Raw genomic sequence first — 8,173 nt, forward strand, 5'->3', positions numbered from 1 at the left:
TGGAGTGAAATTTGCATGTGGATTGACGGATTCGATGTTTTGCAGGTGTCATGCATGTGTACAGAAGCTTGACGGCGAAAATTCAGCGAAAAAGACATTTTTGGGGCTTTTTGGATTTTATATGGAAAAAATGTATTTTGGCGGGTACGGGTCAATAGTGTCTGATATGTTGCGTAGCGGGGAGGCGGTAAGTGGTTAATTTCACACCACTTATGGGCATCAGGAGGTATTTGGGAGGGGCCGCTCGATTCCAGTCAGCGACTGACACGTCGCTAGGGCGGTCTCGTGGAAAATAACTTTTCAGGTGTGTATCATTCAGCGGATGATCTTGCTCGACATGGTTTCTGGGGCGTTGGCTCTGGGCCTTCAGATCAAACGGTGGTCGGGGCACAATTGCACGTAGAGGTTAATGGGGGGCCCGACAGGCACTTTAAATATGGCGGTATCGAGATTAATGTTGGATTAAGGCAGGATTAGGCCATCGAGATTGTTAGCAGAGGGTTTAATCAGGGTTTTGCCTAACTTAATCATAGATTGATTAGTTAGTGGGTTTTTGTTGGGTTTGATGTATCTTATAGTTTATATTTCAAGTAGGGTATAAGGATAAGTTTATATAGGAAATTAATATATACGGAAAAAGGGTTATTAATGGGAATTAATATATAATAGTTAGAAGTTAATATGAAAAACATCGGAAATGAATAGCGCTAAGCATAATGTATTTTCTATGATTTGTTTATTTTTTGCATATATGCATTATAACTTAGGCTAAAGTGTTTTTGTGAGTTTTTTATATGAAAGGGGAATTTTCATGGGGGTGATTACTTTCCCTAGGCAAATAATGTTTTAACCTTAGGAAAAGGGGTTTTATTAGGGAAATGAATGAAATGAAGGGGGGATGAAGTTTTATGAGGGGAATTTGGTACATGGTATCCACAAGTCATTGAGCTGAGGGTCCGGTCCCTCTAGAAGTCATAGAAATGCTCTTAGCCCCTTTGACTTAGAGTTTTTTAGTACCTAGAACTTTATTATGGGAAATTAGTTAAGTAAATAGGTAAAATGAATGGAGGAAGTTAATCAATTGACCTTGAAATCCATATTCATGCTTGATTGACCATTTACATTTGAAACCTATGATGAGATGATAAATATGCTTTTTGCCCTATCATCATATTTCTGCAACCTTTCTTCTACTTGCCCATCTACTTGTCCTACCATTTTTTTCTTCACTTCATTAGGGTGCATTTAGACTAGAAAACCCTTGTCAAAACATTTTATTTCCTTTTCACAAAGAAAACTATCTAATTCTATCACTATATAATCCAAGGGCTTAGATTAAATTGATGAGCTCCTTTTATTTTACTCTACCTAATCTAATGATCTACCAAGATTAAACAGTTTGGTCAGATTTTATTCTCTAACTATCAACATGAAATTTAAAGCATGGCATAATCAAGATTAAATAGTTTGATTACCCTGGATTGTGGCATGAATCACAAGCTGCACACAATCATTATTTTGCATAAAGTAAATAGTAGTGGCATTTAGACTTGCACACTTTCATGGTCTCTTTTTGTTTTTTGGGGTTCATATTTTTCACTTTTTTGGACCTTTTTCTTTATTCTTTTTGTCCTTTAATTTTTCTTTTAGGACATACCCTCTTTTCATTTTTTATTTTTCAATATGGAAAACATTTGTAGAAAGCAAAGGTATGTACATATTACAAGGCTTAACCTTAGCCATTCAAAATTATGACTCCTATTGGTATAGGAACCTAACAGTGGCTCCACTTGGGGATGGCATTTCCTTGTGAAATGTCAAGAACTTTGAGATCAGTAGCCTTGGAATTTTGACTTCAGTTACCTTGTGATTTGTCACCTTTCAACCTGCTTTATTCATACTTATGATAATAAATCCTTAAAATCTTAGGGCCTTCTCTCCGGGCTTCAACTCTAAAGGTTTACCATCCAATCCAAACTAGACTTTTTCAAAATAAAATATACACACATGGGAAATAACAATTAGTAACTAGGCTCTATGTAATGTTTGAGAATTTGACCATTCACTGGTCCTCCTCCTTCTTCAGTACCATCTAGTCCTTTAAGGAAGAAAGCATTTTTCCCTCTGTAGGCATAAATGACATAGGGGCCCTTCAATAGGAATTCAAATTTCCCATGCTTACCCTTATCTTCCCTTCTCAAGTCCCACTTGAGTAATTTATCACCAAAGTAGAAATCATTTGTCTTCGTCCTTCTATCAAAAACCTTTTCGATCTTTTCCTGCACAACTTGAGATCCGATGTAGACCTCTTCTCTGATTTGCTGGAGATGAATAGTCTGGTTAATTCTCCTCTAGATATCGTTTGGTTCAGATTGCAGTTCTTAGAGCATCTTCATCACTGGTACTCCCAAAGGATGGAAAAACAACTTCCATGCCATAAACTAGCTGGTAGGGAGATGTACCAATTGACTTCTTGGTAGTTAGTTTGTCAGCCCATAAGGCTTTGACTAACTTCTTGTTCCATGTTTTCTTATTATCTTCCAGTAACTTCTTAATAATGTTCACCAAGCTTTTGTTTGAAGATTTTGCCAGTCCATTTCCTTGAGGGTAGTAGGTTGTAGAATGACCTAGGGTGATGTGATACTTATTGTAGAATTCTATCATTCATTTGGATTTAAAAGTTGCTGCATTATCAGTAATGAGCTTGGTTGGGCATCCAAATCTAGATAGAATGTTGGCTTCAAGGAAGTTAATGATAATAGTATTTGTGGCTTGCCTTGAAGGTATGGCCTCTATCCATTTTGTGAAATAGTCTGTGGCTATGAGGATCCACTCATGTTGGGAAGAGGAGGGAGGGTGAATTTCACCCATGAATTCTAAACCCAATTATTGAAAAGGTACTTCACCAGTGATTGGTTTAAGGGGTAATGGTAGAAGTTTTCTTTTCCCTTCAAAAATTTGACACTTGTGACAAGAGGTCACAAATCTCTTGACATCAGAGAATAAAGTTGGCCAGTAGAAACCTGCCCTTAAGATTTTATCTGCAGTGGTTCTCCAATAGAGGTGTCCACCACAGTCACCTGCATGAAAGTCTTGTAGAACTTTGTTAGCCTCATCTTTTATCAAACAGTTAAGGAGAATTCCTTCATGATCTTTCCAAAACAAAGCATTATCAAGTATACAAAATTTCAAGGATTTCATTTTTAAAAACCTACCTTTGGTTCTAGATAATCTAGGAGGAGCTTGTAAGTTCAGTAAAATGTAAATGATATCATCATACCATGGTGATTCACCAAAGGCTTGACTGATCATGGGAGTTGCCATCTCCTCTCCTTCATCTAGTGCAATAATAAAGTTTATGTCTAAGGCCTGACAGTTCGACTCATCCATACGTTTGGCTAAGCCTTGGCCCTTGATTAACTTTGTGGGCTTGATCTCTATATCATACTCTAAGATAATAGCAATCCATTTTCCCCTTTTCCCATCAGGACCTTCTTGAGTAACGATGTCTTTGACTACAGAATTGGGAACATATGCCACTATATGACAATACAAAATATATACCCTAAAATATTTGATAGCTTTGACTAAAACCAATGCTTGTTTCTCCATTATGTTGTATTTTAAGGGAGAATCTCTTAAGGCTTTGCTAAAGAAAGCAATGGGTTGTTCATATCCTTGGCCATTTTTTTGCAGTAAAATCGCAGCTATTATATGCTCAGAATCAAAGGAAAACAAAATGAAATCCCTATCAAATTTGGGACTAACTAATACCGAGGTTTTTGTCAAGGCTAGCTTGATGTCTTCAAATGATTTCTTAGCTTTGACAATCCAACTTAAGGTCGAATCTCTTTTCAAAATGTTAATTAGTGCTCTAATTAACTCTGCTAGGTTAGAAATAAATCTTCTAAGGAAGTTAATTTCCTAAAAAGGCTTGTAGTTCTCTGATATTCCTAGGGTGTTGTATCAACAAGTGACTTCAATTCTGGCAGGATCTATTCTTATGCCATCTTTAGAAATCATATGCCTTAAAAATTTCCCTTCTTCCAATCCAAATAAAGATTTCTTTGGGTTCAAGGAGATGCCATACTTTCTCCATTTTATAAAGACCTGCCTTAGATGATCTAGATGTTGATTGTCTGATTTTGAGAAAATAGTAATATCATCAAGATATATCACAAGGAAATCATGGATTTCTTTGGAAAATGCTATATCCATAGCCCTCTGGAAAGTGGCTCCTACATTCATTAGCCCAAAAGGCATTTTGACATACATAAAGGTGCCCCAAGGAGTGGTAAAAGCAGTCTTGGGTTGGTCGTCAAGGTGAACCAAAATTTGATTGTAACCAGAAAACCCATCCAGTAATGAGATTCTGGTTGACCCAACTACCCTTTGTAAGATGTGGTCCATTTTGGGAAGAGGGTAATTTTCCTTAAGTGATTCTTTATTCAGGTTTCTGAGATCTACACAGAGTCTGATCTCACAAGTTTTCTTCCTGGTTGGGACCAAGTTTGAGACCCATTCAGAAAACCTTATTGGTGCAATTATCTTGGCATCATACATTCTCTTAATTTATTTTTCTATTGAAGGTAATAAGACAAGATTAATTCTCCTAAGCTTTTGTTTGAAAGGTTTTTTATTCTCTTTGAGAGGAATTGTGTGTTGGATGATGCTGGTGTCATAGGATTTAAGGTCCTCACAACTCCAAGCAAAGACATCTTGAAATTATTTCAATAACTCAATGTATTTCACCTTCTCTATTGAAGGGAGTGAGTTTGATAGTTTGATTAGCTTGGGATTATCTTCAGTGCCTTTGTTACACTCTTCAATATCAGATTTTAGTGGTTCCATTTTAGGCTTCCTAGGAACATCATTTGAATCGAATAAGTCTTCCAGAGGAGTTAAACCTTTTGGTAAGAAATTATCCTTGAGATTAATTACTTTTCTTTCTTCATTATTTTTTTCATCAATCTCAACTTGTTCTAGGTTGTCTATATTTGACCTTGGGAATTTAGTGGGATTAAAACTATCTACTTCATTACCTTCTAGCTCACTTATTGTTACTTCATCCCTAGAGTCAAGATCTATGGATGTGTCAGTGTCTATGTGCAAATTATTCTTCTAAAGTTAAGAAGTTGTTTATATGTCTATCATTTCAAAATACTTGCCAGTTCTACACATTATTTGGGATTGAAGGTCTGTGCTTGACCTCATCAGTGTACTGATGGTTAAGTTGGAAGGGTAACTTGCAGGTACTGGAAAACATTGCTAAACTATGGGCTTGCATATTGTGCTTCCTAGGAACTACTGCAAGTTGTGTTTCTAGAAAAGTATTGAGTATTTCTACAATGGTTCCTCTATTATAACCTAATGTAGTGTCTTTAGTCATATATACACCCTTAATTTGATTTACAACTAGCTCTGAGCCTCCCATCACTGAAACTCTTTGAGAACCTAAATTCCTAACTACCTTGAGACCTAGAATCAAAGCCTCATACTCGGCCATATTATTGGTACATCTGAAATTTAACCTATAGGCATGGCCCTCTGAGTGATTGTTTTCTAAATTATAAATCCATACTCCTACTCCTACTCCTAACTTACTTACATAGCCATCAAATTCTAAATGCCATAAGATTTCATGTAAATAGTTCTCATCATCAATATCCCATTTATTTTTATTTCTAGCAACCTGATTACTTTCTTCATTGCACAATTTTGAAGTCTCTTTAGATTCATTAGCAGTGGAAACTGCAATTTCTTTTGGTTCTGCAACAACATTGTTAGGAGTTTCGTTTGGTGTTTGATCAGTGTTGAACATAATAAAAGAGTCTACATCTGAATGCATGGAGTAGATGGGATAGTTTTGAGGTCTATCTTGGTTGCTTACCATGTATTTCATGAAAGTTTCTCTATACAGTTTCTTGGGTTGTCCAAACATAGAAATTGTGGCATATGACATATCCAGTTGGAGGGATCCTTGAAGCTTGGCTCCCCAAGATCTAGATAACAACATGCCATATTTTGGTGGGATGTCAGCCACTACAATGTCCATAAGGATGCTCTTGGCAGGATATTGGACTAAAGTAACACACAAATCTTTGATTAACCCTAGACATTCTACTTGACTTGAATCAAAGGAGAACAAGTCTTTGTAAGGTCTAGTAATGTCTAGATTCAATTTTTCCATTACTGATTTTGGCATTAGGTTGTGAGAAGCCCCAGAATCTAACATGGCATTGTGTAGTATTTTGTCATGAATATTAAGGCTAATGTAAAAAGGTGGAACTCCTCCTTCTTGCGGTTTGCCATTAACATCTGGTCCAAATATTAATTCTGGTTTATCATCAAACAAGTTAACTGAGTCTTCATTTTCAGTAATGTTCAGGGTCTGATTTACCTGTGATTTGTAAGTTTTGTTTTTAACTAGTTCAGTCAAAGGGACTGAAATTTTCAGCTTGGATATCTCTGCTCCCAAATTGAATGATGAGGAAGGGTTGTAGACCTTTGAAACAGGGTTTTGAGTGGAATTATCTTCCTTTTGTTTACTTGGGATTTCCTTATGGGGAATTTCAGATCTGGCATTATAGGTGTTTTTCTCTAGTTCTTTAAGTGGAACTGATGTGGATGGTTGCTCAACAGAGGGTTGGTTGGAAGTTATTTCTTCAATGATGGGACTAGGGGGATTTTGGTTTGGTCTAGGGAGGATTTGAAGTACCTTCGAAATAGGAACTTTATTTTTTATTTTGGGTTGATTTGTCATTGCTTTCTTAGTTTGGTCAGGAGGACCAACATTCTTTTTACTTCTCAAGTTATATTGTTTGTGCACTTCAAATATGGCAGAGTCATATCCCTGTTTATAGTCAAATGACTCTCCAAACTGGGTTTGAAGCTGTTGTAACATATGCAATTCTTCCTCATCCTGGGAGAGAAATATAGGGTTTTGATCATCTAATCCCATTAGATTGATTTGGGTATCTTGTTCTGGATCATCAGGGTCAGATGATTCTGCGTAGTTTTCTTGAAAAGGGGGCCTAATGCTTTGATCAGGTCCATTCTTTCCTGTGTTTTGGTTTTGATTTTGGTTTTTTCTAAAGTTATCATTCCTAACTAGGGGTGCTTGTTGATTATCCCATGTTTTTCTATCTAGGTTGTCAAGTCTATCCACGATTCTTTCTACAGTTTTGGCCAAAAGATCTACTTTACCATCAGAAGTTGAGGCTTCATTAGCAAATACTACTCTTCTTTATAACTTTGCTAAGGCTTTTTTGGCTAAAATATTAGCCTCTGTTTTTACTGCATTGGTTTTTCTTTGCTCTAGAGTTGTAGGCTCCATTTCCCTAAGTTGGTATTCCATATATAGATCAAAACCATCAGGGAACTTCATCATTGTGAGATCAGGAGGAGGCTTAAGGTTGGTCGAGATGGTATTGTAAGTGCTATTAAAGCTGGTGTAGTAGTCTTGAACTGATTCTTTAGGACCTCTCCTAATGTTCTCATACTCATAAAGTATCTGCAATGGGTTTTTCTTCCTCTCCCATCTCTTAATGAACATATTATGAAAGTTTGTCATATCTGCAATACTACCAGCAGCTAAGTCTCTAAACCAAGTTCTAACTTCACTAGCTAATGTTTGGGAAAAAAGTCTCATTCTTACATCTGCATCATCTATCTCATGTAACTCAAAATAATCATTCATTCTGTTAACATGTTGCTGAGCAGTGTTTAGGCCTGTAGCATCAAATAGTTGAATTTTGCTTTGATAGTCCTGTGGAAAGTCGTGTAACTGACCAGGTAACACCAAAGGGGAATATCTATTGGCCATGGATAAAGCCTTGGCTTGGCTTGGGGATAAGGGAAGATTATTTTGGGTCAAGGTGGAGATGGATGAGCTAGCAGTGCTTACAGTTGAAAATGGAAGATTGCCAATAGAAATTGGAGTATTAACAGTGGAATTTGGAATATTAACAATTGAACTTGGAATATTGACAACTGAAGTTGGAATATCTATGAATTAAACTGAAATATTAACAGTGAATGAAGGGGTTTCTATAATGGGAATTGGGATAAAAGGGATAGTTGTGTGTATAGGGGAGATGGAAGTATCTATAAGTGAACTTGGAGGGATGATGGGTGAAGTGGGAGTGTCTATAGGTGGAAACAAGATTCTAGG

This window comes from Pinus tabuliformis, chromosome 4_2 (genome assembly GCF_031772625.1).
Source record: "Pinus tabuliformis cultivar Carrire ecotype Pingquan chromosome 4_2, CPIR1, whole genome shotgun sequence".
NCBI classification, from domain to species: Eukaryota; Viridiplantae; Streptophyta; class Pinopsida; order Pinales; family Pinaceae; genus Pinus; species Pinus tabuliformis.